This window comes from Labeo rohita, chromosome 14, assembly GCF_022985175.1.
Source record: "Labeo rohita strain BAU-BD-2019 chromosome 14, IGBB_LRoh.1.0, whole genome shotgun sequence".
NCBI classification, from domain to species: Eukaryota; Metazoa; Chordata; class Actinopteri; order Cypriniformes; family Cyprinidae; genus Labeo; species Labeo rohita.
In genome coordinates, this window is record NC_066882.1 from 32,005,918 (window position 1) to 32,032,948 (window position 27,031).

Consider the following 27,031-nt stretch of genomic DNA (forward strand, 5'->3'; position numbering starts at 1 on the left):
CAGTTGTCCAAATATTCAGCTTTAAAATAATTTCTAGAGGTGATTCCTCCAAAAAGCATTAGCAGAGTAAGTTACTGTTGAGTATTTTCTTTTTGAATAAGCCAACACATTATCACTCCCAACTCGTCACATATTGACGAGCGTCACTTTTGGACACTCAGGGTATCCCTTTGTGTCATTTTTCAACTTGCAGGCTCCTCTGTTGTTTTCAGTTGTTTGTCTTAATTTAATGGTTTGCATGCATTTGTAAAAAAATAGAAATACTTTTATATAAAAGTATAGCACCTCAACCCACCCCTACTCTAAACCTACCCATTTCTAAACAATATAAAAAACATAGCAGACAAATATAAGTACAGTCAAAGGTATTTATTTGCAAAAACTGACCAGAAAACAAGCAGTATAAAAGCATTACAAACTATGAATATAGTTGTATCTGCCTGTTATATCTTGTGTTTTGTTGACAAATGGTTAGGTCTAGGGGCAGGGGTTGGGTTAAATGTGTAAATAGTGTAATAGAAATAAAACTGTTGTGACTGTTTGAAAAAAAATCACACTGCAACATATATGCAATAATAGCAATATTATTACTCAATATATAATTTAATAATGACAATAAAATTCCCAGTGCCTTTCGCGTCAGCACATTGACACCATTGGTTTCTTATTTAAAGCACCAGAGGACCCTGCATGTCGAAAAATGGCGCTAAAAATGGCGCTAAGCGTCAAGAAGTGATGATTTCTTTATGCGAATAGCAGTGTAAAACATAAGGTTTTAATCATTATAATGAATAAATTATGACTGTAGTGGTATCTGCTTGTTATATCCTGTGTTTTATATTGACAAATGGTTAGGTTTAGAGCCAGGGGTTGGGTTACATGCTCATAAATGTGTAAATAGTGTAATATAAATAAAACTGTTGTGTCTGTTCACACCCCAACATATATGCAATATTGGCAATATTATTAGCCAATATATAATTTAACCATGGTGATAAAATTCCCAGTGCCTTTTGCGTCAGCATATTAATGCCAAGGGTTTCATATTTAAAACAAAGGAGGACCCTCAAAAAATGACACTAAAGTGGTCCTGACCAAGCATCAATATGTGATGAGTTGGGAGTGAGAATGTGTTGCTTAAAGGATGTAGAAATTCAGAAACTGGTAAACAAATCTTTAAGAAAGTGGCTAAATTGTTCTTTCGGCTTTCGGCCTTGTCTGACCAGAAACAGTCAAAGAACATTTGAATTTGTACAGGAAACTTGTTCATAAATTGTTGGAATGACATTTTATCAACACAATATAATTATATTAATTAATTATATATAAAATAATTTTAAAAAAAGTTAATTAAAAATGACAATAAAGAATGTTAATTTCTGTTTATTTTACTTAAAATCTGATATCTTGCTCCTTAATGCAAAAGCCCCCGCCCCCCCCACCCCCCACGCACCACACACCACACACCGCACACCACACACCACACACACACACCACACACACACAGACAGACACTTAGTAAGAGTGTATTTAATTTCAACAGTGCTTGAGAAAAGTACACATTCCCAAAGGATAACACTTACATACCGAAACAAAGTGCAATTACTGAGCAATTTACACTCCTTTTACAGAACATCCTTATACATCCTTCCTACAAAAGGTTGTTAGGAAAAAGTAAGGGGGAAAAGAGGAAATAAAACCTTGTGAATTTTCTAATTCTTTGCACTTGCTGCTTGCTCGAAAAAAGGTCAGGCATTGACATATTGCAGGATTACTGGTGTAAAGGCTTTGACTGGACAGTCGGGCAGCGTGTCTCGCCCTGTTTGACAGGCCAGTGCTGCAGAGCTCTGACAGAAGCTCTTGTTCAGATTTTATGTGTGCGGCAGCTCTTCTCTGAAAGACGCATCGCGTGGCTTTATCAGCAATGCGTCATCTGACCGACGCATCTTTAAACGGACACGTCCAAAGAACAGACAATGCCTACACACTTGACAGGACATGCACTTTTTTTGTTTTAATCAATTTAGTCACAACTCAAGAGATCAATAGATGTCAGAGATAAGAACATACTTTTAGAAAATGAGACGTGGCTTGACTTTAGGATAGTTTTCTTAGAACCTTAACAATACATTTTGACAGAAACAAAGGGGGGTTGTGTCCTTAGGATATTTAGTCTTGTTCTAAAGTTTTTCAAGGATTTAGAGGATCTAAAGAAGTTTAGAGGATTGTCCAGGAAAAAGTAGGCAGTTGTTGTTTAATTAGGGATGCTTTGACTGTTTGAAGTCCTGAAAATCTTAACTTATTCAGGTTATTTAATCTATTTTAAAGCATGTATGGCATATCCTGAAATAATGGAGTATGTGACTCCAGGTGCTTCTAGCTATCCAAGCTCATTTTTACGTTTCTTGTGTCCCAAAATGTGTCAGAGTGCAATTGTGTCCTCAGTGTTGGTGCATCAAGATGGTATTGTAGATAATAGAGTCTTCCTCATTTTTTTTTTCATTTTTTTTTTTCTGTCACAGAACAGCAGCAGTTTGAAGAGAGAATCTTGCTGAGCAAGTTATCTATGGTTTATACAGTAGTTAGCTACCTGAAAAATATCACACTTGGTTTAATGGCACAGATGGTAACTGTAATAACCCCTCTTGAACACAGTAATGAAAGAATGCATGTTAATTATGAACAACAGGTACTCGAAACACATGGCCTAAGCATTTGCAACTGCAGAACTGGTTATCCTACTGCATGTGTCTGGCCTTAAGTGTGTGGGAAAATTATTTAATTCAGTAACACTTTTTTTGATAGTTCACTTCAGACATTGTACTAATTAGAAGTATTTTGCCACCTAGCAGTCATTAGAGTATTAGTAGACGGTTTATGTGTGTGATTTCACATGCAAGTAAGCCTGTCAGTGAATTGCAGTGAAAAAATGCAGTGTTGCTGCATTATCTCAATTACCTCAATTAAATCTCAATCTCAATCAATCTCAATTACCTCAATTAAAAATCACATTGAATTTGGTGCAAACTCACCTAAATCAAACAAGAAAAAAAAAAAGTTGTACTTTGTGTGTTTTCATTTTCATGGTACACGTTATTTGGCAAAATACTTGAGCAAACTCACCAAAATCAAAATCAGTATATAGTTGAGTGAATACCTGGCAACCATGACAACTCTCAAAATACTTTAGCATGTTAATAGATATGACAGTGTTAAAGTACAGTAATTGGTGTTAACAGACTAGATATGGTAGGCATGTTGCTGGTGCTGAGGAGCAAGTATGAGCTTGCTACTGCTAATATCTAGTCAAGTCTGGTCAAGTCACTTTTATTTCTATAGCGGCTAAAGCATCATAAAGCATCAATAGCATCATAATTTAGCTCAAGTCTGTTCAGCGTTGTATCAGTTCAGACAGAACATCACTGTAAATCATATTTTTTATTGTTTGTACAGTTTCTGTTTTACTCAATTTATTAAGCATAGTGGTTTGCCCACTGGTTATTTATCCTAAAAATCCTTCTTTTTAATTAAGCCGCTACAAGCATTTGTGGTCGCCAGATTTCAAGATTTAAAATCTCCCAATCAGTGTTTTTTTTTAGAAATCGATATGTTTTTGTAATTGATACACAGACTCGCTGCTGCTAATCATGTAAGACATGTTGCTGCTGCACAAATAAGCATAAATAAATCCTGGAGCAGCTCTAGACAGGTGGAGCTGGGGGAGGTGGAGGGTTTCAGAGAAGCAAGCAAGCAATCTCAGCATCTGCAGAAGAAGCAGATTGTGCCAATAAGATTGTGCCATGTAAACAATGTGATTGTTAGAAAATCAGATGTAAAAAAAGACTGCACCATCTCTACTTTAATGACTGAACTAGTCATGCTATATTTGTATTTCATGTTTTGACCAAAAAAAAAAAAAAAAAAATTTTGAACATGTTGTGACTGGTTGCAGCAGTGCCCGGAGGAGTGGAACGGGGAAAGAAAGAACTATTTTTCCATTTACAGGAGGAGATTGTTTCTGTCACATTTCACTGGTTTAGAGATCAAGATAACTATATTATAATTATATTCTTTCCTCTGTTGTTCAGGTTTTAGTTTTCCTGCCCATAAACATAAAGGTCCAAACAGTCCACCGTTGCCTTGGGAACACGAAACTACTAGTCCCCCATCTCAGTCCAAACACTTAACATGACCACACTGTGATCAGAGAGCCCTTGAAATCCTTGAAATATCTGCTTCATTTTTCGGGCAGCGGGACTGTAGATGCTCTCGTATTAATTAATATGGCTACGGCATCAGTGCCGTGCTTCATCTCAATCTGATTTCAAGGAAGAAACAGCTTTGAAGTTCGCAATGTCACATTAGAGGAAAGATGTGAAAGAAGCGGCTTTCATTAGAGTGTGACATGTTATGTCACTCCTCTCAGTATGAATGGATGAATTTGCTAGTTCTAAAGATTCTACAATATTCTACACTTTAATGATGTGTAAATTTGCACTGTCCGTATATGTGACGTTTTCTCATCACAAGATCTCAACTAAGTATTACTAAGACAGCTGACTCGTGCAAGTGTGGTGGTGGTTTAGATAGGGGAAACAAGGGACCTAGGTTTACAAAGATTAAACAAAATTGCAAATGTGGCAGAATACAGTCTCATAAACATCACAGCCATTTGCCATCAAAGGCCACAAGACCAAAGTAAACAACCCTCAGTGTCTGAAACCTGAAACTATTGACCAGAAGCAGACAATACAGTGTGTTTCTACACCCCTGTCTTGTGAAACGTAGCTATTATCATTGTTTAGAGTGTTTGTTTTTTTTTTTTTTTTTTTTTGTATAGTTTGTCACATCTCTAAGTTACACTGCATTGTGTTCATTTGCATAATAGTTGGACTTGCACATAGATTTCTTCATTATGATAATTTAACCAGTATGTCTCTAATTGTTTGTGGCTTCTGTTTCCACTACACCTCCTTCATCATTAATGCTTTGCTTTATATGCCGTACACATCTGTGTGTGTTGATATCAAGCCAAATGTTTATTAACAAAGAACAATAATGTCAGTAATTTGTGATATGACAAGAATCAAGATTCAAATGAGGCATCAGCGAGCCAATAAGAAACATAAATTAACATTACAAGAGAAGCTTTAGTGGTCAGTTCTGATTTATTGCTCAGACCCACTTCAAGGAGGTATTAGAGATAGTATGGATTTAGTGCATTAAGGGCATTGAGCTTACTTACTTCATGTCATGTGCACAAACTCTCAAATAGCCCAGACCGCAAGTGTGGGTAGACAGGCCCTCAGTCAACATTACTTTAACACTACCCTTGACCGATTGCTTTTCCTCCCACCTATCCATGGTTATGTTTAAGGAACCTTCAGACTGCCTAACACCCCTCCCTCACCTCATCGCATTTTCTATAAACTATTTCTCTCCCAAGCTGCCTCCCTGAAACCCAGCATCTCATTAACACTGTACACCCTCTGCCCTGTAGTCTCAAAACAGATCAGCCCATGCATCCTAGAGACTCATTAGAGTAGCAGGACAGAAATGTAGCAGAAAGAAAATCAAAGAAAACCTTATTCCAATATCAAAACAAAAAACAGACGTCATTCTTCCATTCTGGAACCAACGCTACGAACATCAACCCACGCAAGCCTTTTCAACCTTCTCATGCCTCCTCCACCTACTCTGCCATCCGCAGTCCTTGCTAATGACTTCAAACACTTCAAAAGCAAAGTGGCCATCATCTGCAACTCATTCTCCAAAACTAAAGATGCATCTGCACCCTTCATCCTCTCTGCTGCAAGTAAAACATATTCCAGCCTTTCAAGAAAAGGGAAACAAGCCCTCATGATCCATTTCCTCTCCACTTGTCCCAGAGGTATTGTCTGATCTTCTGTATTTAATCTCAATTCTTCTTTATGACAAAGTTCTGGACTAATTTGTTTTCACCCAACCTATCAGACTTTTAAGAGAGAGAAGATAGGAGGGTGCAGAGCCATTTTGTGCACAAGCATCAGTGTCTTGAACCTGATGTGAGCCGCAGCTGGTAACCGGCACAGAGAAATGAGGAGATGTCTGAATAGGGCTCTCTTGGGCTTGTTGAAGACCAGTCATGCTGCTGCTTCTGGATCATTTGCAGAGGTTTAACTGAGCATGATGGAAGTCCAGCCAAAAGAGAATTACAATAGTCCAGCTGAGAAATGACAAGAATAAGAGGTTGTGCAGCATACTCTGTCAGAAAGGGCCTTCTTTATGATGTTGTGTAATGCAAACCTTCATGGCCGTGCTTGCAATGTGGTTTTAGAAGATTAGCTGTTCAAATCAAAGATTTTCCTGAGATTTCTGACGGGTCTGGTTGAGATTATGTCTGATGATGCTAAGTGTATGGTGAAGTTGTGTTGTAGAGTCAGAGTGGCTGGGAAGCTGAGAAGCTCTGTATACTCTAGGTTGAGTTGCAGGTGATGTTCTTTCGTCCATACTATATGATCCAAGATCCATGCAGCTACAGTGGGATGATCTGGTTGAAATGAAAAGTAAAGCAGTGTGTCATTAAATTAATGGATAATGAATCCCAGGGACGTATTGTACTGTATACGGAGAAGATGAGAGATGTCCAAGAACCGATCCCTGAGGTACCCTGTGACCAGATGATGTGCTTTGAATAGCAGAAAATTGCTGTAAAAGTTAAGGCAGTGATGTTAAAGTGTAGCACAGCAGTGTAAACACACTGTGAATATAAAGCCAACCTCCTATTGAGCCATCACATCACTTTAGCAGCCGTTAGAAGACCAGGATCCCAAAGAAACATTCACGCCGGCGCTTTTTCAGTGGCGTCGGTGGAGTTTAATGGAGACTCACTTACTGTCAGGATGATCTTAATGTAAAAAAACAAAACAAAATGGAAATACTCGCGGGATGTTCTAACATGTTACAACACAATGTTACGTATAAGTTATGTGCTGAGGAAAACAAGTATCCAAATGCACTAAACAGCACACACATCATCCAGAGCGCCTGACAGTGAAGGCCTCGTTATGCTATATGCCTACTAGCTTGTTTTAAGAGCACAATGTAAAGCATTCTTTGGATAACATGGTTTGCCCACTTTTCCCACAGCAGTTCAGTTTGTGTCCTCTGCTATACAGTATTGCAGATGTGTTTTGTCAATAGAAATGTTATTCACTGCTGTAAAGTGACATGTCTGGTTGATGTTTTGTGAACAGAGGGCAGGCATGATTAATGGATAATCAAATTCATTTTCAATTATTTTCATTATTGATTTTATTGATTCATTTCTGCGGCCCTAATTCTCATTATCCGTGAGTCGTGTAGCATGATAGAGGTTGGAGTCCAGTCCCCAAGCGCAATCAACTAGTAAATTGTGAGCCAGCTTCCTCAATCTCTCAAACTAAGTGCAGTTAACATGCTTGTGTATTACAAAATAACAATCTAAAGTTTATTAATTTAAAGTGTTTGAGGTAATACCTCTTTCAGCAGCTGTCATAGCTTTTCTAGATGGTCTCCGTTTTGAGGTACTGACCAGGTTCAACCCAGTTTGACTTCACCAGATAACCGATCAAGAAGAGATTGTGTATGTGTGTGTGAAAGCCCACAGTTGCTGAAGTGCATGTATTATTTAAAAGTTTTCTGTTTCAGGTATGGTATTGTTTGTTCACTGAGTTATACTGTTTAATGATGTTTCTTAGAAAGACTCATGCTGTGCTGTGAACCATTTTGTTTTAAACTAAACGACAGATACGTTTTCTCACGCTGAGAGATCTGTGTGTGTGTAAGCACGTCCTTAACGTCCTGTATTCACAATCCAACACGGCTTCTCATACATTATTGCTTACATATGCACGCCAATGTTCATCAAAGGTCAGTTTCCATCAGTGTCAGTAAGTGGCTCATGGGTGTTCTTCAGCATACAAGCTTATGTGATTAGAACAAATTTAATTTCTGTGGTCTGATTGATGTGACTTGTTAAATTAAGTCTGTATTTACATCCATCATATTCACATGACAACTCCCTAAGCAGTGGTTCTCAACTTCAGTCTTGGTGATCCACCACCCTGAACGTTTTGTAAGTCTTCCTTATTTAACACACTGATTCAGATAATCAGCTCATTAGGAAAGAACACCATGAACTGAGTGCATCAGATAGGAGAGACATACAAAATGTGCAAAGCAGTAGATCACCAAGACTGGAGTTGAGAACCACTGCCTTAAAGCAATGAACAGTTAAGAACAATATATGCAACTACTATTACTATGTGGTCTAGACGGTTATTTTAAAGACTGTTTTTCTTATTATTTTTGCAGTGGCTCTCTCTACCTATGCAGAGGTATTGAGGATCTTGGACCGTGAAAAACATACCAGCTATCCACAGCACCTTGTCTAGAAACATCGTAAGTCATAGACATTACACACACATCAAAAAAGCTTCACATAAACCTGTGAAAAGGATGGCATAAACTGGTGATATTGAGTCAGATTTGTAGATATTAGCTAGAGTGAGAGAGTTAGCTGGCACTTCCAGTTGCTTACATTAATTAAGGAGCAATGACACAAAAACAACAGCATTAGTAATGTGAACAACTGACAATACAATGAACTAACATGCTAAAACCAAGTGCTTCATAAAACAAAGCATATTACGCAGCAGCAATTTCTGGACTAATTTCTGTCATGTAAAGTGATTCAATTTTGCCAGCATCCACTTCTACTGTCTTTAGGTAGTGTCCCCTCATGCCTTATATTTAATTCTTCAGCTAAATCATTAAGTCTACTAAAACTCCATAGAGCTGCCCACTCCACGTCCTCCTCCTGCTCTCATTCTCTGAGTGCATTAAAAATGAGTCACGCGTGTGATCGAAACCACTGCATTAGAGCTCATGAATTTAGCATACTTTGCTATGCAGAAGCAAGACTATTCAATCTGAACTTTACTGAGTGATACTCATGAACTCATGCTATTTATAGCTCAGGTCAAAGCGCCACATGGAACATTGATGGTTCGGTCTATGATGTCATGGAGCATTACTTCACTGCTGGAATTTCATTTTGATAAAAATGAAGAGCTGAGAGAGGCTTACACTTATGATACAGTAACACAATCTGTATTTGATCACGAGTACAAAAAAACAATGTAATGACTGTGAAAAAGCCATCGGCTGTCTGTCTCTAAGATGGATTTCACCTTTTAAATTCCTTTCATTTCACCTTTTAAATGTCAAATTGTTTATCATCGACTGTTTGGTATAAAACAACCCCTCCACCATGTGCTTTCTATGCCCTAAAGATTATAGTCCCACTAGCTTTATCTTTTCAAAGAGAGTTTAGATGAATGGTATGACGCTCAGACACTAGTTTTTACCTCAAAAACAAATGCTGGGTATTGTAATTGCTAACACAGACGCTGTGTTCCTACAGAGACAGCATGAGTACAAAATAAAACAAATGGGAGAAATCACAATTTTTACTATTAGCTAATTATTAACTATGACTTTTGCCTCAGCCTAATGAGGCAAAATGTGCTGCTTATTAATAGTTAGGTTAGGTTCAGGTAAGCAGTAGGATTGGGGATCTAAAATATGGCCATGCAGAATAAGGCATTAATATGTGCTTTGTAAGTACTAATAAAAAGCCAATATTATACATATTAGTTAATAGTGAGAATTGGTTCTTAAAATATAGTGCTACCAATTTGTAATACTACTGGTTGCAGATTTTGGGGTCATTTAACATACACTGACCAAAATTATAAAAACTTTTGTTTTTGCTCCTAAACTCAAAGATCTAAGACTTTTTCTATGTACACAAAAGGCCTATTTCTCTCAAATATTGTTCACAAATCTGTCTAAATCTGTGTTAGTGAGCACTTCTCCTTTGCCGAGATAAGTTGCACAGGTGTGGCTTAGACTGGCCACAATAATAGGCCACTCTAAAATGTGCAGTTTTATCACATAGCACAGTGCCACAGATTTTTCAAGTTTTGAGGCAGTGTGCAATTGGCATGCTGACTACAGGAATGTCCACCAGAGCTGTTGGCCGTGAATTGAATGTTCACTTCTCTACCATAAGCCGTCTCCAAAGGTGTTTCAGAGAATTTGGCAGTTCATCTAACCGGCCTCACAACCATAGACCACGTGTAACCACACCAGCCCAGGACCTCCACATCCAGCATCTTCACCTCCAAGATCGTCCGAGACCAGCCACCCAGACAGCTGCTGCAACAATCAGTTTGCATAACCAAAGAATTGCTGCGCAAACTGTCAGAAACCGTCTCAGCGAAGCTCATCTGCATGCTCGTCATCCTCATTAGGGTCTCGACCTGACTGCAGTTCGTCATCTTAACTGACTTGAGTGGGCAAATACTCACATTTGATGGCGTCTGGCACTTTGGAGAGTTGCTCTCTGCACAGATGAATCCCGGTTTTCACTGTACAGGGCAGATGGCAGACAGCGTGTATGGCATCGTGTGGGTGAGCGGTTTGCTGATGTCAATGTTGTGGCTCGAGTGGCCCGTGGTGGTGGGGTTATGGTATGGGCAGGCGTATGTTATGGACAACAAACACAGGTGCATTTTATTGATGGCATTTTGAATGCACAGAGATACCGTGACGAGATCCTGAGATCCATTGTTGTGCCATTCATCCACAACCATCACCTCATGTTGCAGCATGATAATGCACGGTCCCATGTTGCAAGGATCTGTACACAATTTCTGGAAGCTGAAAACATCCCAGTTCTTGCATGGCCAGCATATTCACCGGACATGTCACCCACTGAGCATGTTTGGGATGCTCTGGATCGGTGTATACAACAGCGTGTTCCAGTTCCTGCCAATATCCACCACCTTCGCACAGCCATTGAAGAGGAGTGGACCAACATTCCACAGGCCACAATCAACAACCTGATCAACTCTATGCGAAGTGATTAAGGCACACCTGTGCAATAATCATGCTATCTAATCAGCATCTTGATATGCCACACCTGTGAGGTGGATGGATTATCTCAGCAAAGAAGAAGTGCTCACACAGATTTAGACAGATTTGTGAGCAACATTTGAGAGAAATAGGCCTTTTGTGTATGTAGAAAAAGTCTTAGATCTTTGAGTTCAGCTCATGAAAAATGGGGGCAAAAACAAAAGTGTTGCGTTTATAATTTTGGTCAGTGTATTTTTGAAATGCTATCATGACAAACCTGTTCAAGAATCAAAGAACTGTGCCTACATAGGAAATATCTGTGCAGTAGTGTTACTGAGATGTGAAATGACTTGCTAGAGTGTGTTTGGTCCCTCTTAACAGAAAGAGGCTGGCAAAAAGTGCTAAGAAATACTAGGAAAATAGCTTTGCTAGAGATGGTGGTGAACAACTTGTAGTAGGAGGTAATGACTATGATTTTTCCAAGCAGAATGTGTTCCTGGATCAACATTTTTTTTTTGTCTGTCCTGGAAGAGACAGTGTATTGTGTATTGTCTGCATGCCGCTTCAGTTTTCCATGTTTAACCTCAGAAAACTCAAAGACGCTTAATTCTTAGTCCAGTAACACAGCTAACTAATGCTGATATGTAGACTGTATAGCCAGAGCAGAAGTGGCCCCTTTGAAATCATCTGAAACATCCAACTTTTGACAAAATCACAGTAAGCCAGTTTCTGTGTCTGCCATACAACAGATGGTCCATGGAGAATTTACTACACCGACACTACATTCAGAGATGCTCAGGCATCGCTGCTCAAAATCCATCAAAGTCTATTGTTGCCCGCTATGAAGACAGAGAGGGTTTAAATGATCTAACTTAGTGGTTTATTCCCCCAAGACCTCCAGCCTTCCTAAGAGAGCGGGAGTGTTTGAGTTGAGGTTTGAGGTGTGGTATGTGCTCTCCCCAGGGTTTTGTTCACTGATCCATAGAACATACTGCTAGCTCATTCAGGCATAGAACAAGCAGAACTACTGTATCAAAATGTTTAAAACAATATGCATAAATTAGACATAGGGGAATACATTTTTGTTAACCTCTGGACAATTTTGCATTTGTTAGTTGTAGGTTTTTTTTTTTTTTTTTTTTTTTTTTTACAGATTTCTAACATATACAGAATCTTGCTGAGAAGATTAAATACTCCAAGGCACTCGTAAAAAGCCTTTAATTAACTGGGCTAAATCATAAAAACAATTACAAGTGTAGATCTACGTATTTCGGCTTCACAGCCTTTTTCAGGATACACATCAAAAGTTCAAACAACTGTTCTTAAACAATTAATAGGCAATCACAAGCAGCTGGTTAATCAATGGGAGTGACTAGAAAAGAAAAGAAAAGAAAAGAAAAGAAAAGAAAAGAAAAGAAAAGAAAAGAAAAGAAAAGAAAAAAATGCCACTCTATTCATACAACAACAATAATAATAATAATCATCATCATAATACTTGTAATGATATTCACACATATAAAGTCCACATATATCAATAAAAATACCAAATATAATTGCAAAAAAGGTAAAAAAAAAAAAAAAATCGTCATTAACTCCAGCAAGCTTAGTCCCCTTAAGTGTATAAATCCAGAAAGTTTTTCATTGTAAAAGTCGTAAAAGTTTATCTTCTCCTCTTATTGAACATGGGATAGATTCAATTCCAATCACCTTAAGAGAGCTCTCACTAGCATGACCAGCTTCATTGTAATGTCTCGCAACATATTTTTTGAGCGAATACCATGTTTATGTTCAGACACTCTTAAACGTAATTTTGTTTTAGTTCGACCAATATAAAAATGTCCACACTCACGTTCTAACCTATATATTACATGCAAAGAATTACAATTAATGAAGAACTCAATTGGATACACTAAACCAGAAACTACATCCGTAAAATTATTCACACTCACCAAGTTGTCACAATGTTTACAACTTCCAAACTTAAAATTACCAATTGGACCAAGCCATGTTTTCAGGGGGCAGAAGATGACGTACTACCTTATTTCTTATAATTGGCAGATGCCTATAACTAATCAATGTTTTTTTCTGGAAAACTTGTCCCGAGAGCACTGTCACTTTCTATGATGTCTTAATTGGAATTTATAATACATTTAATTTGTGTAGCCTCACGGCTATAAGTTGTCGAAAAAGGAATCTATAGATTATAGGAATATACAGAATATATAGAATTGTGTTACATGTATTTAAACAGCAAAAACACATGAGGTCATGTGATATTTTGTCTCCGACTTGGGCCAAATGTGATTTGATACAAGCTGTTTTGTATGCAATAGATAGGATCTAGGTCTGGTCCAAAACCAATATTTGGTGTTCAGAAATGGTTAGTGCATGCATTGGAACCAAAGCAGAGTTGTTTCTGGTTGTTCAAATCTAGCTGTTTATGTCTTTTTAAATATTTATGTATCTTCTAAGGCAGCTGGAATAGTTCAGCTTAGAATGTGTGGTCCAGTGTTGACTTTTCTCTGAACTTTTTGAAAGTCTGGACAGCAAAAAGTTGCAAAGTGCAAGTTCCTTTCAGGAATTTTAGTCTGGGACTATAGGCTTAAACCTTTTCTTTGAAACCAGATAATACAATATTTCACTAACATTTCACAACCACAAGTGTCACTCTATAACTCTGGGCTTCCCCTAGTGAAAAATAAATATATTAAAATGTATTTAAAATACATTTATTTCATGCTAAGTATAATACAAATACATTTACATGTTATGTGCTTAATAAAAATACCCTGCAATTGTACTTTTAATATACTAAACTGACATATTTAAAGTCTGCTAAATTGAAACAACTGATTTTGTACTTTAATTGTGTGGAAATAGTGCTGAAGTCCAACTAAAGATACATTTAAGTATATTTGATCATGCTAAAGTGGAGCTATTGCATTTGTACTTTAGGTACTCTTTAAAAAGACTGATGTTATTTAAATTATAATATCATATCATAAATTATCATACAATCCTCATCAATAGTGACATTAAAACATATTTTAGGCCTAATATTAAGAATTGTGCATTGTGCACATGTAGTACCCCACATACAGTTTAATTACAATTTTTTATATCAGTAAAGGTCATTGCACACTGAGTCAGCAAATTTCTGCATGTAAAAAATAAATACGACCTCATGTTGTGTCAATCACGTTTATACACTGCCTCCGAAATTGCCGTCATAAAAAAAGTTTGGATCAGATTCGATTTCCTGCATTTTCACATCCATAGCATGCATTTTGATAGGAAAGGATGACGAATACCCCAAAAAAAAAAACACATGAAAATTTCAGACTCACTGTGCAATGATCTTAAGTCTCGAGCGATATGTCAGTAAATATGTTAATAGACTTAAACTATACTTAGTATAAAAGAAATGCATTTTAAATCTATTACTTTTTTATATTAAGTTTTATCACTTGAAGCTTAACAAATTTCTGTCTGTGAAATGCTTTGATTGAAAAGTGTGCTTGTTATCAAGTAAATGGCACTTTCATTTTTATTGCCTAATGCAATGACATTAAATGTGACTCAGTCTATGCTAATATGTTTAATTAACACAAAATGATAAGTTGCTGCTTATGTAAAAGCTTTTCTGAACTTCTAATTTCTTAATGCTTTTGAGGTGCCATTTTTGATTGAACTCATAAATGCATACATACATGCATAACAAATAAAACAAAGAAATTAGTTTTCAGTGATGCCATACTATGAAAGCCACCGCTGATGGTGATTTCCATTACTCTTGACTTATACTCACAGGCTTTAGCTCATTGGGGTTTCTTCAAATGTCTGTCTTTACAAACATTGTCTGAGGTGTCATCGGCTGAGAGAGAGCACACTCTCACGCCCGAGCCGCTAATGAGACGTATCTGTCATAGTGGATGATTTGCTAGACGAGTCTAATTACTGTGTTTCACCCATAGATAGTAATGAGTTCATTATTTATATTGTGGCTGTATTTGCAATCATCCGATCCAATCCAGAAATGCAGACTCAGAGCGGGTTTATAATGGGCGTGCTGTACAGAAGTATAAGTGTGAGTGAATGGTTTTAAGAACAGACTCTTGAGCTGGTAAAGAGACGATGAAGTGTTTTTTTTTTTTTTGTTTTTTTTCCTCTCTGTCTCTCGATCTCTTGCCCGGGGAGGCCAGGCTGTCTGCTGTGATTCTGACCCGTCTCACTGACTGTCTGACAGCAGACTGACATACGAAAACACGGTCCGCTTTCTAGAGTCTGTTCCTATGCCTCAGAAATAGACACTGACAGGCTGGCATTGATGGTATTCATATAATGATATTCACAGACTGACAATAGAAGTGAAGGGTCAAATCATTATTGCAGCTAGAGGGAAATGTACGGTAAGACAAGAGACATAAAACAAATATAAAATCATTCCATCCATCCTACTTCAGTGGTAAAAGATGGCCAATTTTATGTGACCATATTTTTTGTTTATTTTTTTTTTTTTTTTGAGGAAAACATTTCAGCATTTTTCTCCATATAATGGACTGATATGGTGCCCCAATTTTGAACTTCCAAAATGCAGTTTAAATGCGGCTTCAAACGATCACAAATGAGGTTGTAAAGAAGGATCTTATCTAGCGTAACGATCGGTTATTTTCATTAAAAAAATACAATTTATATACTTTTTAATCTCAAACGCTCATCTTGTCTTTCTCTCCCTGAACTCTGTGTATTCTGACTCAAGACAGTTAGTGTATGTCGAAAAACTCCAATCATATTTTCTTCCTCAACTTCAAAAATCATTTCAAAATCATCCTACGTCGCTGCAGAAGTACTGACACAGTCGTTGCAAAGTAAACATGCAAAGAAGATCAAATACCTTTGACAAAAAGGGTAAAACAGTGATATAGGACGATTTTGAAGTTGAGGGGGAACATGAGATGGGAGTTTTTCGACATACCCTAACTGCCATGAACCGGAACAAAAACAGTTCAGGCAGCATTTGACATAAAAAAAAAAATATAAATTCTATTATTTTTATGAAAATAACCGATCGTTTCGCTAGATAAGACCCTTCTTTCTCGGCTTTTAGAGCCCTTTGAAGCCGCATTTAAATTGCATTTTGGAAGTTCAAAATCGGGGAATTATATGGAGAAAAATCCTGAAATGTTTTCCTCAAAAAAACAATTTATTTACGACTGAAGAAAGAAAGCCATGAACATCTTGGATGACAAGGGGTGAGTACATTATCTGTATTTTTTTGTTCTGGAAATGTACTTCTCCTTTAACAGTTTTGAAAAGAGCATGTAAACACGTACAAATGCAGACCTGCATTTATTCTTTTACGTATTTTGTTCACAAATCAAGCCCACAAATCATTTTGTTTCTAAATCAATCTTGATTTAGAAATAAACTTTCAATCATGGGCAGCACCCCACATCTGTTTTACCTATTTTTCACCCTATGATTACGAGATCAGGCAAACTCATGCAAGCAATTTCTCATTCTTCTGAACAAATTGCCAGTGCCTTGGTTCATTCACGCAATTGATTATGTACAATTGTCTGCTGTTTCCTACATTATCAGCTGCCTATGTCACGTTGATCAAAATGAATATTCTTACCACACAAAACATCTAGCCATTAATTCATTACACAAGTCATTAAATGCAAATGGTTGAATCAGTTGTCATAATCTGTCAAGCATATTTTCTATACGTTTCTATTAGACACGTTTGTGAAAGAGTCTGATTGGATGAATTGCTCTCAGGTAATCTTGACTAATAAAGAGGAATGTGTGAAGCATTTGATTCTTTGCTATCACTTTAGAATACAGATCCATCATTAGTGAATAACTACACAGGAATAAATGACTAATGCACCATTAACATTCTAATAACTACTATTGACTAACAAGAAATTCTAATTAACAAATCAGTTTGTATTAGCACTCAGTTGAAAGTGGTAGTTCACTATTAGCTAATCAGTAACTAACATTTATTTTCTCCAGGAGAACTACTAAGAACTACTATATGCAGGTTCATAATTAATGTGAATAATGAAAAAAATCTATAATTAATTCTAAAGTGAAGATCACGATAACCCACTATAAATGACTTAAGTATTACCAAATCTATCAGAAGGAATTATTATTATTTTGATCTAATATTCTAAAGTGAAGATCATGAAAACTCCCTAGCAATGACTTTTGTAAGGTTCTGGATAGTTATACTTCCAGTGGATTTGGTAACACTTGAGTCGTTACTAGTGGGACACCATGATCTTCACTTTAGAATACGGATCCAGATATTTAGTAATTCCATTAGAAGGATGTAGTAACACTTCAGTCATTACTATCCAAAACCTTACATATACCTCAATAGCTTACAATGATTTCAGTCATTACTAGAGAGTTATCATGATCTTCTCTTTAGAATACGGATCCAAACCATTAGCAATTTCTTTGGTTTGCAGATTTGGTAATACTTGAGTCATTACTAGTGGGTTACCACGATATTCACTTTAGAATTAATGATACATTTTGCATCATTCAAATTAATTATGAACCTGTATACATAGTAGTTCTTAGCAGTTCTCCGGGAAATATGAAATATGATATATATATGTATATATATGTATATATATATATATATATATATATATATATATATATATATATATATATATATAGTAGTTAATAGTGAACTACCACTGTTAATCAGAGTTTCTTGTCAGTTAGTAGTTACTATAATTTTAAGAATGCATTAGTCATTTGTTCCTGTTTAGCTATTCATTAAGTATTTTCAAATGTCTGTCATTATGTCTTTTAAAATGTCCAAAAATTTTAAGAGAAAGTATTTGTAAATATTTCACATTTGTATACAGTAGTCAACATTTGAAGTGGATCAAAAATGTTCATCAATGTTGTCCTAAGACAATAATGGGTATTGTTTTGATTTTAGGACAGCTTTGATGAAAGGTTTTGATCCACTTCAAATGTTAATTACTGTATACTGTTTATATGTGAGTATGTTGTTTTGTTTTCTTTTGTTTTGTTTTGTTTTTCAGTATGACCATAATGTTTTAACATTGTTACATACAAATAACTCTGTAATCAAAGAGAGTAAACTGTAAAAAAAAAAAAAAAAAAAAAAAAATTTGTTGAGTCAACTTAAAATAATTTGTTACCCTGCTACCTTAAAATTTTAGGTTCAGTCAACTCAAATAAGTTTAGTCAACTTGAAATGTTAAGTTGTACTAAGTAACAACTTAGATATTTGTGTTTGTTAAACTTAAAAGCGTAAGTAACCCAGCTGCCTTAAAATTTTAAGTTGAATCAACTCAAACATCTAAGTTGTACCTTAGCATAACTTAACATTTCAAGTTAAAGTTTTTTTGGAGTTGACTGAACTTAAAACTTTAAATTATTTTAAGTTAACTCAACAAATTGTTTTATACAGTGTAGAGATGGTGTTAAGATTTCTTATTTCTGAAGGCCAAAGGTTTTAAGACTGAATCATGCTTGACTGCCTTTTTTAAAAAAAAAAAAAAAAAAAAAAAAAAAAAAGTAAATTAATTAAAGTTGCATCATGTCAGTACAGCTGCTGTTTGTCAGAGGATGTGTATCAGTAACAGTGGCAGGTTTTGTTGGATTTTATTTTTATGATTTGTAGAGTGTTAGGATGAGACATAGAGACACAGAGTGTGAAGGGCAGCAACTACACGTATTTTAACAATTGGTAAGGGGAGGATTCAGCGTGAAATAACCTCAAATATCAGGAACACGATACGGCAGAATTTAGATTTAAAATGGCAGAGCAGAGAAAAGTATATGTCTGGAAATGAGACATGCTATGGCAAAATAATTTACCAAGGCAAAATATTTATTATTATTATTATTATTATCATCATCATCATAATAGTTAAACACTGACACCTGGGGGGTGTTTCATAAAACACATTTACCAAATAAGCCGGGCTTATTTCAGTTATTCTGACTTATTGTCACTTGATTTGGCTCAAAATAAGTCAGACCAACTGAAATATATAAAAAAGCTTTGTTCTATGAAACACCCCCCTGGACTGTTTATTCCATTTATTTCCACCAGAATTTGTCAACAGACAAAATAGAATGAAGCATTTTAATGTCAAATTAAGTGAAAACTTAAAATTGCACACGTTTAAGGTATGGCTAATGTAAAAAAGGAATAAATGTAAGTCAGGCTGTCTGATTCAAGCCACAGATCCTGCTGTACACTAGAGACACAGGCAGTGCTCTGTGCAGCAGCTCCTGCAGTGCTGTGATGCTCTGCCCTCTTAATATCACCACAGTTTAAAGTTTCTTTCACGTTTAAAGTTTAAAGCTTCTTTCACACCTCTTTCGCCACAGTTTAACGTTCTGCTTGTTCATTGAAAAGGATTTGTGTTTTAGCAGATAACTTTTTCCATGCAGTTCCCTGTGCTATACTCCCCTCATCCCACTTCTCCATCTGTCTGCACATGAATGTCTCACCTGTCAGTAATCAAGGCAACATGTGGAAATTAGTGCAAGTCGCATAGAACAATTCTATAATATTTTATTGAGCCTTTTAGTGATTGAGAGGCATTAAATAACTCATTTAAAAGCTCTAGATTTTCTTTATAAAGCTTTTTGCTAGTGTGTTGGTTTGGAACAACATGAGGGTGAGTGAATCCTGCTATTATTCCTTTAATTACCAGGCCCTGTAAATTAAACATTCTATTCTAAATGAAAAAAACTGTGCTCAGATAGCCTTGTCGTCTGATTAAGACAGCCGAGCACGCTTAACCTTCCTCCACCATCGAAGGATCGAAACAGGTAGGAGTTCACAAAACAAACAGATTCCCAAATACTTCAGGGACACGAAGGTCAAAGCGAGGTCCTTACAATTCTGCCGAATTACCATTTTAATGTCAGAGTCTTCCTGAGAAAGCAGTGCATAAACAAAATTGCCAATTGCATTTGTGTGTGCGTGCTTGTAATGCGCTCTGTCTACGAGGACGAGTGACATTGAGATGGAGGTATTCAGTGAAGCATGAAATAAGCTTTTCTGGAGAACAGTGCAGGGCTGAGAGGATGGGGGTGGGAGTGCGGGGTGATCGCTCATGTTATTTCTTAATTAACAACTTGCTGTTCTTAAGCCAAGCTCATAAAATGTGTTCTATTCATCCTTTCTGGCCAGTCTGCTGCTAATTTCTGCAGATATTAATTTCCATCAGAAATGCTGAGCGTCTAGAAAAGAAGCTTTAAAAATATAAACTACTGTACACTCGACATTGTGTATGCAGTTAAAATTGATTTAAATACAAGCTTTCCATAACCGTAATCTCTCATATTGAAGACGGCTTCACTAGTGTGTGCCAATGCAGTGATGCCAGCAACAATAATTCGTTTTGTCTTTATACAATCAAGCCCAGACAATCCTGTCAATTATTAGGGTCTAAGCGCTGAACATGTGCAAGACCCAAAAGATTGCTATTGATTGTTCACCCAGGGGCTTTGAGGCCCTTAAAGGAATAGTTCACCCAAAAAATCAAAATGTGCTCACCCTCATGTCATCCGAGATTAGGATGAGATTGTTTCTTCATCAGATTTGTAGAAATGTGTCATCCCATCACTGTCTCACCAATGGATCCTCTGCAGTGAATGGGTGCCATCAGAATGAGAGTCCAAACAGCTGATAAAAACATCACAATAATCCACAAGTAATCCACACCACTCCAGTCCATCAGTGAACATCTTGAGAAGTGAAAGGTTGTGTGTTTGTAAGAGACAAATCCATCATTAAGATGGATTTTTATCTTAAAACTGTCACTCCTGTGCAAAATACAGACACTAAAACAGACAATATCATTGTATAGCATACAAAATTCACACTCTTTTACATACGTTCAACTTCTGTGTATGCAGATTTTTACCAGTTTGACAGCATGCAATTGCTGAAACTGTAAATACACATATATACATATATGTATATTCAGTCTCATAGTGGGATTCTCATTTATTAGTAAATGATGGAAAAATTTTGTCTGAGAAAGACTTTTTATTGCTAAATTAATTTGTAAATGAAATCCAGATGGAACTAATATCAACAAAGTCATTTGCACACTGTATAGTGGCATATAATTATCATCAGAGCTCAAGAAATATGATTCATGTGAAATGCATGTCGGTTTAATAGTGTAACGATATGCATTTACTGGTTTGGTTTGTGTTTTGTGTTCTGTCACAATGGTCTTTAGAAATCACACACAACAAAATGAAACCATTATAACATCAAATTAGGTCAGTGCATTAACTGTGTTCATTAAATGTGATGCCGCTAATTAATCACATTAATTACACATGCAACAAAATCAAAATATGTTCTATGAGCCTAAAAGAATTTGTATAAATGTGTTTATCTTCACATTCATATCGTATGCATCAATTAGATAGACCTTGCAAATCTGAATGCGATCTTGATGTGCAATTATGTAAACAGTATAAAATTGCAAATCTATACTTAACCAGACTGCTGATTAAATAAATTGATCCAAAGAAAGGGATGATGGTGCACATTTGACACAAAGACTTCAGCAAATAGCTGAACAGAGGTTTGATCATGTCCTCTGAGATTCAGATAATGCTCACTTAACCCATCTTACGCGACGTATACATCCTGTCTGACTGTTGCAACCTGTGTCTTTGAGCTGTCGGGATCTAGTGAGGCGGAGCGGACAAATGAAGAGGAGGAGAAGTCGAGGGCAATGGGAGCTCAGCTGATAAACATAATTTACACTCTCCACAACCAGAGTTGTTAATTATCTTCACAGTCACTGACTAATGAACAACTCATGGAGACAGAGATAGGTGAGGTGAGACAACAGAATCAAAGGCAGTACTATAACCTTCATCCTGTCTGGAAAACTACATCATATCCATATTCATATCTCAAGGTATGCCGATAGTTCAGCCAAAAATGACAATTCTGCCATCATTTACTCACCCTCATGACAAATAAGATCTTATTCTTTCAAAAGAACATATTTTGAAAAATTTGACCTTACATTTCTCAAAATACCTTGTTTAACAGATGAAAGTCATGCAGGTTTGGAATGACTTGAGGATGAGTCATTACATTTACGCAATAAATAAATTCATGTTTTAAGTGATGTTATGGGTCATTGTCAGGAAATTGAATTGAATTCAATTGAATATCACACCATTCCCACACAACACACTGCAGCACATACTCTTACAGACCTTTTCTGATTTTCTGAGTCACATTTCATGCATGTTGAATAGCCGAATTGATTTTATGCCACTCGCTTTAAACTGACAAACGATCAGTGCTATAATGTGCAGTGTACCTTTAAGAATGAAAAGAAATGATTTATGGTTCACCAAGCAGTACGAGTCATTCACGTGGCACTACTTGCTGTACGCACTTAGTGCAGAGGTCCGGAATGGCTGTGAACTTTCACATGGAATTGATGGTACTGAGGTGAATATTTCATAGTTATTGATTTCAATAAGGTTTAAATCTCCACCAGCGGACCTTTGAAATATTGATTAGAAAAACAGTTTTATCTGTGAGATACAAACTAACTGTAAACCTAAAAATGACTCTATATTTAGAAACTTAAATAGCTCCTGGAGCTGCAAAAATGGTTCAAGTCTTGTTTAATCCAGTTCTTGAAGATCTTGGTTATATATATAGTGGTAAGAATAAGTCTGTGAACCCTTTGAAAGCATCCTCATTTAATGCTTATAAAATGTGGTCTGTAAAACTCACAATTACAGACAATTATTGACTATTTGACTAAATCAATAACACACAAACAATTTTATTTTTCCCTATTCATTCACAGTTCATGGTGGAGAAAATACGTGAACCCTTTAAACTGAGTAACTTTTAGATCCACTAAATATTTTCTGTAGTTGCTTATAAGACTTTTTTTTACCACCCTCCAGATCTGTTTCAGTTTATCAATATTTCAGGCCTGTCTTGATGGTGCAGAGTTCTTTAGGTTATGCCATAGCACAACTCTGGAAAACACATATTTTTCAGCCATTTTTGGTTGATTTACTTGAGTGCATTAGGTCATTTTCTTCATGCATCACCCTGCCTCTCTAAAGCTTTAAGTCGTGAACTGCTTGTCCTGACATTTTCCTGTAAAAATGTCTGTCTTCCTTTAGTGATTGCAAGTTTTCAGACCTTCACTCAAACCATGATGCTCATCCTATACTTCACAGTTAGGATGATGCTTCAGAGATAGTGTGAAGTATAGCAGTAGCAAAAGTCCAGAACCTGATTTTGTCCTTTGTATTTGTCTATAACTGTGACTTAAGATTGAGAAGAAGCACAGATGAAGGTCAGATATTGACTGAGATGAAGATAATCTGCTTTTCTGTGATATGTATAACTGTGAATGTTATAGAGGCTGAATGTTTGGTGGATAGAATTTGTGAAGGCAAGGCTCAGTGCAGTATTTAAAGGGGTCATGACACGAAAAATCACATTTTCCGTCATCACACTATAAACCCCACCCACTTGTGTTCAGTCGCTTAATGGCTGACACCTGTCTAGAGTGTCACATTGTGTCAAAAGCAAACAAAGCCCGGACTTAACATGCAGATTCCAGTCCAACTGCATCGCCACTGTGCTTCCACCCTGTAACTGGTTTCAGAAACTCACTGTTCAGAATGCATGACTGTTCATTCATGAGTTAGTCCTGTAAAGGGGGGGAAATGGAATGCATGACAGTTACATGAAATACTGCAGTGATGACAACAACAAGCTCTGACACAAACCCGTGGCCTCACAAACTGGGACTTGGCAGTAATGTAGTCTATGGTACATGAAACTGTCAAAGTTCATCACCCTGAGTGTGTTTAAGAATCAGTAAGCCATTTCAGTTGGGAGGAGGCTTTATGGGACTTGTACATCAACTTCCAAAATATCTGCCTATCACCCATCACCAGACCAGACAAGTGTGTCGGAGCAGGGTCAGAACTAAAATCTGCAAAATGGTGGCCCTCCAGGAGCTACTGAAGAATTGACATCGCTTTTATAAAGATTTCAGTTTAGCAAGGAGACATTTTTGCGTACAGAGAGAAAAATGGTACGCAAGAGTTTGTTTACCTGCCCAGGACAGACACCTGTGATAACAATTGGTCAGGTTCTGTGGTTAACAGACTTTATGTTGGACTGTGCATTCTCTCTTCTAGGTCTGACATCTGAATCTTTCCTGAGCTGGAATATAAACTGAGGACCTTGATCTGCCACAGTACAGAGACAAACCGATCACATTCAGCAGCAGTGCTTCTGCTGTGTCTTGGGTTGACAGGAGTTTGTCACATAAGAGGCATAAACTTGCAGTAGAAAAGGCAGTTTGGAGCCTGGAGTGTCAGAACTGGAGTTGATGTGAAACGTGATTCACTTTGGAAGTAGGTATTGTGTATCCAGGTGAACTGCTGAGAAGTTTCTCTTAATAAGCACAGGGAAAGTAATGGTGGTGGTGCTGATGTTGGGAAATCAGAAACTGAAGCCATTCTCTAAACGTAAACCTTGGTTCATGTTTGAATTTATTTGTTTCATCTTCACATTTACCCACCAATAGGATTATGTAATGTGAAAACATGTAATTTGATGTTAATTCCAATTGAAGTTTTTCCATTCAAAATTCTTAAAGGGGTCATCGGATGCCCATTTTCCACAAGATGATGTGATCCTTTGGGGTCTTAATGAAAAGTCTATAATATACTTGGGTTAAAATTTCTCAATGGTAGTGCCAAAATCAGCTTTGCAAAAATCATCCTGTTCTGGTCGATGTTGCTTTAAATGTTAATAAGCTCTGCTCGCCCCGCCCCTCTCTTCTCTCTGTGGAGTGACGAGCCTGTTTACTTTAGCCGCATTTAGCTGCGTTTAGCCACAAAACTTGCTAACTAGCACCTTACAGTGTTGAGCAGTAACACATTACTTTGTAACACGTTACTATAATTTGATTATTTTTCAGTAACGGACTAATTTAATGCATTATAATTTCCAAATGAGTAATTAGAGTATAGTTACAAGCACACATTAGTGCTGCGTTACATCATTGCCGACAGAATGTGTTTTATCATCTAGATTGTAAAAAGGGTGTTGGCTAGCACACGCGACATCCTCTACCTGAGACCTACTTTGACTGGTAAGCGCCTGTGAGGCGGATACTACCAATGAAAACAAAGTCAGCATGGAGAGAGGAAAGTACGCGTTCTGTAGCTGGAATACAGTCATTATTTGGAGTTTATTTCTGTCAAAGGCAAGAACATTATTGTGCGTTGAGGGGAAGAAAACCTTTTCAACCGTGAAAAACTCCATATCCAATTTAAAACACCTGAAAGGGCAGCACGGCACATTAAAACTTCTTGAGAATGTACCAGGTGCAGAGGGATACGCATCAACTTCTATTGTCTTCACATGAGTCTCTGTCCACTCGACGCAACAGAGAGCGGCGCGGGACAAGACTTGATGGGCGAGTGCGGGTGCGGGCAGAGACTCATGTGTGTGGGAAGTAATAGAAAAAATGTTTTGCGGGACTACCGCAAAATAGAAATATCTAAACATACAAAATCTAAAACAAATGAATTGCTATTCATGTATTGCACAAAGTCAACAACAACTAATATAAAACAAAAATTATTAACACGCGTAAGCATAGGCAGAGTTTCTAACACGTGTTTGCAGCGTTAAACAATGTTGATTTCTGAAATGTAATGGACAATCAGAGAATCCACTCACCTCTCGAAATGCTGTGCATTCTGCAACCACACACATGAATGTTGATGCTTTAATAACAAATATTTTATTGGGAGTGTTTATGCTGGGATGTTAGGCATAACTTAATATTTCACGTAATTTTCGTGGATGTACAGAAAAAAAGTAATGTAACTAGTAATGTAACTAATTACTTTTGAAATAAAGTAATCAGAACAGTAATTTGATTACTTTTAAAGGGAGTAATCAGTAATCAGTAATTTAATTACATTTTTAGAGTAACTTGCCCAACACTGTTAGGAAAGGCGCTTGTGAAGATTCATAAAAAAAAAAACCCTTATACTCACTTCTGCTGTAAGTGAAGCTGGATCATGAATGATTCGCGCAAACATAGACGGATATATGTAGATCGGGAGGCGCATTCCCTTCACAAACAAACATAATCTACTGCATTTTCAGCAGCTCAGATGTCAGGAGTAAATGACGACCACTATGTTCATTATTACATCCAGCAACACAACACCTCAATCGTTTAGGAGCCATTCTTATCTACGTCCCTGCTCCAGCATCGAAACAATGGTAATCGGACTGTTAAAACTCATCAGGGCGGGTCTAAGGTAAGACGGCCGTGTTAATCAACTATCGTGGGAGCGGGCTCTGTTGGTGTGTCGTCACACAGACAAGATGCTGAGAATGGCTTGATTTGAAAAGGGGAAATTATTTACAGATTAATTAAAAACCACTGGGTGGATTTTTATCATTATAGGGTAGATTTGTACAGACACTGCCAACGCACATTTATGTTAAAACAACACGTAAAAGTGAACTTAGCATCCGATGACCCCTTTTAAGCACTTTTCTGCATATAAAAGTAATGACACAGAGGCAGACAAATCTCAACAGACATGATTGATTAAAGCTTAGAATAGGGGTTCATTTACCAAACTGAAGACTGAATCATAGGATGTGGTGAATGCAGTTAATTTCTCTTATGAAAGCAGAGTGCGTAGGTCTTGCACAAATACAGTTTAAATGTCATTTTAAAACACCTCAAATCCACTAGGAAAGAAAAGGCATGTCTTCTATAGTAGTATTTCCAACCGTGATCTTGGAGGCAGACCAGCAGGACACATTTCATTTTTTTTTTTTTTTTATCCCTTATCTGAGCCATCCATATCTGGTCTTGGAGTCTCTACTAAGGATGTGATGAGTTGAATCAGAGGTGTTTGATTAGGAAGAGTTTGGAAATGTGTACTGTTGGAGTTGAATTATGCAGGACTGTAGCTCTGCAGGAGCAGGATTGGAGACCTCCGC

General features: G+C 36.9%; 1 protein-coding gene across 2 annotated transcripts in view; it reads left to right on the forward strand.

The window, feature by feature from the left end:
* The window catches only part of frmpd3 (FERM and PDZ domain containing 3), a 157,299-nt gene that overhangs the window by 65,610 nt on the left and 64,658 nt on the right, over positions 1 to 27,031 (forward strand). For both annotated transcript variants that reach the window (XR_007829103.1, XM_051128156.1), the window contains exon 2: positions 8,335 to 8,421. The gene's annotated coding sequence lies outside the window, so the exon portion shown is untranslated. The remainder of the gene's footprint in view (positions 1 to 8,334; positions 8,422 to 27,031) is intronic.